Source organism: Arachis ipaensis, chromosome B4 (genome assembly GCF_059453495.1).
Source record: "Arachis ipaensis isolate K30076 ecotype BB chromosome B4, ASM5945349v1, whole genome shotgun sequence".
Lineage (NCBI taxonomy): Eukaryota > Viridiplantae > Streptophyta > Magnoliopsida > Fabales > Fabaceae > Arachis > Arachis ipaensis.
The window spans coordinates 75232050-75238815 of record NC_142439.1 but is presented as its reverse complement, the minus strand read 5'-3'; the positions used below and the strand labels follow the sequence as shown (position 1 = coordinate 75238815).

General features: G+C 39.5%; 1 non-coding gene across 1 annotated transcript; it reads right to left on the bottom strand.

Moving 5' to 3' along the window:
• Positions 1 to 1373: 1373 nt before the first annotated feature.
• On the bottom strand, positions 1374 to 1481 carry LOC148567969 (small nucleolar RNA R71). Its single transcript, XR_015882129.1, has one exon. It is a non-coding gene; the product is annotated as a small nucleolar RNA R71 (small nucleolar RNA).
• Between the last annotated feature and the right edge of the window lie 5285 nt (positions 1482 to 6766).

Genomic DNA, 6766 nt, shown 5'->3' with positions numbered 1-6766 from the left:
GAGTCAAATCAAATTTTCAATTTGAAAATCTTATCTTTTTCAAAATCTTTTTCAAAAATCAAATCTTTTTCAAAATTCTTAGTTATTTTCGAAAATTCCAAAAATATTTTTCAAAAATCTTTTTCTTATTTTTTATCAAATTTTCGAAAATAACAATAACAATTAATGTTTTGATTCAAAAATTTTAAGTTTGTTACTTGCTTGTTAAGAAAGATTCAAACTTTGAGTTTAGAATCACATCTTGTGATTTCTTGTGAATCAAGTCATTAATTGTGATTTTAAAAATCAAATCTTTTTCAAAAACTAATTTCAATCATATCTTTTCAAAAATATCTTCTCATCTTATCTTTTCCAAAAATTTGATTTCAAAATATCTTTTCTAACCTCCTAACTTCTTATCTTTTCAAAATTTGTTTCAACTAACTAACTAACTTTTTGTTTGTTTCTTAACGTTTTCAAAACCACCTAACTAACTCTCTCTCTCTCATTTTCGAAAATATCTTCTCCCTTTTTCAAAATTTCTTTTTAATTTATTAATTTTTAAATTTTAAATCTTAATTTTCGAAAATTACTAACATTTTTCAAAAACTATTCTCAAAAATCACTAACTCTTTTTCAAACATTATTTTCGAAAATCCCTTCTCCCCCATCTTATTCTATTTATTCATTCATATCCTAACATCTCATCTCACATCTCTGCCATCCTCACAGTTGTGTTTCTTCCATTACATTACATTCTTTGTCTCCCCCTCTTCTTCTACTCACATAGGGATCCCTATACTGTGGTATAAAGGATCTCTATTATTATTATTATTTTTCTGTGCCCTCTTCTTTGTCATACGAGCAGGAGCAAGGATAAGAACATTCTCGTGGAAGTAGATCCAGAACCTGAAAGGACTCTGAAGAGAAAATTAAGAGAAGCTAAATTACAACAATCCGGAAATAACCTTTCAGAAATTTTCGAACAGGAAAAGGAGATGGCAGCCGAAAATAATAATAATGTAAGGAAGATTCTTGGTGACTTTACTGCACCTAATTCCAATTTACATGGAAGAAGCATCTCCATTCCTGCCATTGGAGCAAACAACTTTGAGCTGAAACCTCAATTAGTTTCTCTAATGCAGCAGAACTGCAAGTTTCATGGACTTCCATCGGAAGATCCTTTTCAGTTCTTAACTGAATTCTTGCAGATATGTGATACTGTTAAGACTAATGGAGTAGATCCTGAAGTCTACAGGCTCATGCTTTTCCCTTTTGCTGTAAGAGACAGAGCTAGATTATGGTTGGATTCTCAACCCAAAGACAGCCTGAACTCTTGGGATAAGCTGGTCACGGCTTTCTTAGCCAAGTACTTTCCTCCTCAAAAGATGAGCAAGCTTAGAGCTGATGTTCAAACCTTCAGACAAAAAGAAGGTGAATCCCTCTATGAAGCTTGGGAAAGATACAAACAGTTGACCAAAAAGTGTCCTTCTGACATGCTTTCAGAATGGACCATCCTGGATATATTCTATGATGGTCTGTCTGAGCTATCAAAGATGTCACTGGACACTTCTGCAGGTGGATCCATTCACCTAAAAAAAACGCCTGCAGAAGCTCAAGAACTCATTGACATGGTTGCTAATAACTAGTTCATGTACACTTCTGAAAGGAATCCTGTAAGTAATGGGACGCCTATGAAGAAGGGAGTTCTTGAAGTTGATACTCTGAATGCCATATTGGCTCAAAATAAAATATTGACTCAGCAAGTCAATATGATCTCTCAGAGTCTGCATGGAATGCAAGCTGCATCCAACAGTACTCAAGAGGCTTCTTATGAAGAAGAAGCTTATGATCCTGAGAACCCTGCAATAGCAAAGGTGAATTACTTAGGTGAACCTTATGGAAACACCTATAACTCATCATGGAGAAATCATCCAAATTTCTCATGGAAGGATCAAAAGCCTCAACAAGGCTTTAATAATGGTGGAAGAAACAAGTTTAACAATAATAAACCTTTTCCATCATCCACTCAGCAACAGACAGAGAACTCTGAACAAAATACTTCTAATTTAACAAACTTAGTCTCTGATCTATCTAAGGTCACTGTAAGTTTCATGAATGAAACAAGGTCTTCCATTAGAAATTTGGAAGCACAAGTGGGCCAGCTGAGTAAAAGGATCACTGAAATCCCTCCCAGTACTCTCCCAAGCAATACAGAAGAGAATCCAAAAGGAGAGTGCAAGGCCATTGACATAAGCAAAATGGCCGAACCCAATGAGGGAGAGGAGGACGTGAATCCCAAAGAGGAAGACCTCCTGGGACGTCCAGTGACCAATAAGGAGCTTCCTTCTGAGGAACCAAAGGAATATGAGACTCATCTAGAGACCATAGAGATTCCATTGAACCTCTTTATGCCCTTCATGAGCTCCGATGAGTACTCCTCTTCTGAAGAGAATGAGGATGTTACTGAAGAGCAAACTGCCAAGTTTCTTGGTGCAATCATGAAGCTGAATACCAAATTATTTGGCATTGATGCTTGGGAAGTTGAACCTCCCTTGTTCATCAATGAACTAAGTGATCTGGATCAACTGACATTGCCTCAGAAGAGACAGGATCCTGGAAAGTTCATAATACCCTGTACCATAGGCACCATGATCTTTAAGGCTCTGTGTGACCTTGGTTCAGGAATAAACCTCATGCCCCTCTCTGTAATAGAGAAACTGGGAATCTATGGGGTGCAAGCTGCTAAAATCTCATTAGAGATGGCAGACAGTTCTAGAAAACAGGCTTATGGACAAGTAGAGGACGTGTTAGTAAAGGTTGAAGGCCTTTACATCCCTGCTGATTTCATAGTCCTGGATACTGGAAAGGAAGAGGATGAATCCATCATCCTAGGAAGACCTTTCCTGGCCACAGCAAGAGCTGTGATTGATGTTGACAGAGGTGAAATAGTCCTTCAATGGAATGAGAACTCCCTTGTGTTCAAAACTCAAGGATCTCCCTCTGCAACCATGGAGAGGAAGCAAAAAAAGCTTCTCTCAAAGCAGAGTCAACCAGAGCCCCCACAGTCAAACTCTAAGTTTGGTGTTGGGAGGCCACAACCAAACTCTAAGTTTGGTGTTGAACTCCCATATCCAAACTCTAAGTTTGGTGTTGGAGAGTCTCAACAAAGCTCTACACATCTGTGAGGCTCCATGAAAGCCCACTGTCAAGCTATTGACATTAAAGAAGCGCTTGTTGGGAGGCAACCCAATTTTAATTTATCTAACTATATTTTTCTTAGTTATATGTCTTTGTAGGTTCATGATCATGTGGAGTCACAAAATAAATATAAAAATTGAAAATAGAATCAAAAACAGCAGAAGAAAAATCACACCCTGGAGGAGCATCTGTCTGGCGTTCAACGCCAGAACAGAGCATGGTGCTGGCGCTGAACGCCCAAAATGGGCAGCTTCTGGGCGCTGAACGCCAGAACAGGCATGGTTCTGGCGTTCAACGCCAGAAATGGCACACAAATGGGCGCTGAACGCCCAAAATGGCCACCAACCTGGCGCTGAACGCCCAGAGTTGTGTGCAAAGGCATTTTTACATGCCTAATGGGTGCAGGGATGTAAATCCTTGAACACCTCAAGATCTGTGGACCCCACAGGATCCACTCAGGATCTGTGGACCCCACAGGATCCCCACCTACCTCCACTCACTTCTTCTCACCACTCTCTTTCACACAACCCCATAAACACTCTTCCCCAAAAAACCCTTCACCAATCACCTCAATCTCTCTTCCCCATCACCTCTTCACCACTCACATCCACCCACTCTTTCCCATAAACCTACCTCATAAACTCCACCTACCTTCAAAAATTCAAAACCAATTTCCCACCCATACCCACCCATATGGCCGAAACCTTCCCCCCCTCCCTTCCCTATATAAAGCCCTCCATTCTTCATCAAATTCACACAACACACCCTTCTACACCCCTCTTGGCCGAAACCACATCTCCCTCTCCCTCTCCATATTTCTTCTTCTTCTTCTTCTATTCTTTTGTTTATTGCTCGAGGGCGAGCAATATTCTAAGTTTGGTGTGGTAAAAGCATAAGCTTTTTGTTTTTCCATTACCATTGATGGCACCTAAGACCGGAGAATCCTCTAGAAAGGGGAATGGGAAGACAAAAGCTTCCACATCCGAGTCATGGGAGATGGAAAGGTTCATCTCCAAAGCCCATCAAGACCACTTCTATGATGTTGTGGCCAAGAAGAAGGTGATCTCCGAGGTCCCTTTCAAACTCAAAAGAAATGAGTATCCGGAGATCCGACATGAAATTCAAAGAAGAGGTTGGGAAGTTCTAACAAATCCCATCCAACAAGTCGGCATCCTAATGGTTCAAAAGTTCTATGCCAATGCATGAATCACCAAGAACCATGATCAAAGTAAGAACCCGGATCCAAAGAACTATGTTACAATGGTTCGGGGGAAATACTTAGATTTTAGTCCGGAGAATGTGAGGTTGGCGTTTAACTTGCCCATGATGCAAGGAGATGAACGCCCCTACACTAGAAGGGTCAACTTTAATCAAAGGTTGGACCAAGTCCTTATGGACATATGTGTAGAAGGAGCTCAATGGAAGGTTGACTCCAAAGGCAAGCTGGTTCAACTAAGAAGATTGGACCTCAAGCCTGTAGCTAGAGGATGGTTGGAGTTCATTCAATGCTCAATCATTCCCACTAGCAACCGGTCTGAAGTTACTATAGACCGGGCCATCATGATCCATAGCATCATGATTGGAGAAGAGGTGGAAGTTCATGAGATTATACCTCAAGAACTCTACAAGGTGGCTGACAAGTCTTCCACTATGGCAAGGTTAGCCTTTCCCCACCTCATTTGCCACCTATGCAATTCAGCTGGGATTGACATATAGGGAGATATCCTCATTAAAGAGGACAAGCTCATCACTAAGAATAAGATGGAGCAAGCAAGAGAGCCCAGTAATAGAGCTCAAGAGGCGCAAGAAGCTCATTTCCATGAGATCCCTGAGATGCCTCTAATGCACTTTCCTCCACAAAATTATTGGGAGCAGATCAACACCTCCCTAGGAGAATTGAGTTCCAATATGGGACAACTAAGGGTGGAACATCAAGAGCACTCCATCATGCTCCATGAAATAAGAGAAGATCAAAAAGCAATGAGGGAGGAGCAACAAAGACAAGGAAGAGACATAGAAGAGCTCAAGGACATCATTGGTTCCTCAAGAAGGAAACGCCACCATCACTAAGGTGGATTCATTCCTTGTTCTTATTTCTTCTGTTTTTCGTTTTCTATGTTATGTGCTTATCTATGTTTGTGTCTTCATTACATGATCATTAGTAGTTAGTAACTTTGTCTTAAAGTTATGAATGTCCTATGAATCCATCACCTCTCTTAAATGAAAAATGTTTTAATTCAAAAGAACAAGAAGTACATGAGTTTCGAATTTATCCTTGAACTTAGCTTAATTATATTGATGTGGTGACAATGCTTCTTGTTTTCTGAATGTATGCTTGAACAGTGCATATGTCTTTTGAAGTTGTTGTTTAAGAATGTTAAATATGTTGGCTCTTGAAGGAATGATGACTAGGAGACATGTTATTTGATAATCTAAAAAATCATAAAATGATTCTTGAAGCAAGAAAAAGCAGCAAAGAACAAAGCTTGCAGAAAAAAAAAAAGAAAAAAACAGGCAAAAAAAAAATAGAAAGAAAAAGAAAAAGCAAGCAGAAAAAGCCAAAAGCTCTTAAAACCAAGAGGCAAGAGCAAAAAGCCAAAAACCCTTAAAACCAAAAGGCAAGGGCAAATAAAATAGATCCCAAGGCTTTGAGCATCAGTGGATAGGAGGGCCTAAAGGAATAAAATCCTGGCCTAAGCGGCTAAACCAAGCTGTCCCTAACCATGTGCTTGTGGCGTGTAGGTGTCAAGTGAAAACTTGAGACTGAGCGGTTAAAGTCAAGGTCCAAAGCAAAAAAAAGAGTGTGCTTAAGAACCCTGGACACCTCTAATTGGGGACTTTAGCAAAGCTGAGTCACAATCTGAAAAGGTTCACCCAGTTATGTGTCTGTGGCATTTATGTATCCGGTGGTAATACTGGAAAACAAAGTGCTTAGGGCCACGGCCAAGACTCATAAAATAGTTGTGTTCAAGAATCATCATACTGAACTAGGAGAATCAATAACACTATCTGAACTCTGAGTTCCTATAGATGCCAATCATTGTGAACCTCAATGGATAGAGTGAGATGCCAAAACTATTCAAGAGGCAAAAAGCTATAAGTCCCGCTCATATGATTGAAGCTATGTTTCATTGATAGTTTGGAATTTATAGTATATTCTCTTCTTTTTATCCTATTTAATTTTCAGTTGCTTGGAGACAAGCAACAATTTAAGTTTGGTGTTGTGATGAGCGGATAATTTATACGCTTTTTGGCATTGTTTTTAGTATGTTTTTAGTAGGATCTAGTTACTTTTAGGGATGTTTTCATTAGTTTTTATGTTAAATTCACATTTCTGGACTTTACTATGAGTTGTGTGTTTTTCTGTGATTTCAGGTATTTTCTGGCTGAAATTGAGGGACTTGAGCAAAAATCAGATTCAGAGGTTGAAGAAGGACTGCTGATGCTGTTGGATTCTGAACTATTTGCACTCAAAGTGGATTTTCTCGAGCTACAGAACTCGAAATGGCGCGCTTCCAATTGCGTTGGAAAGTAGACATCCAGGGCTTTCCAGCAACATATAATAGTCCATACTTTGGCCAAGAAT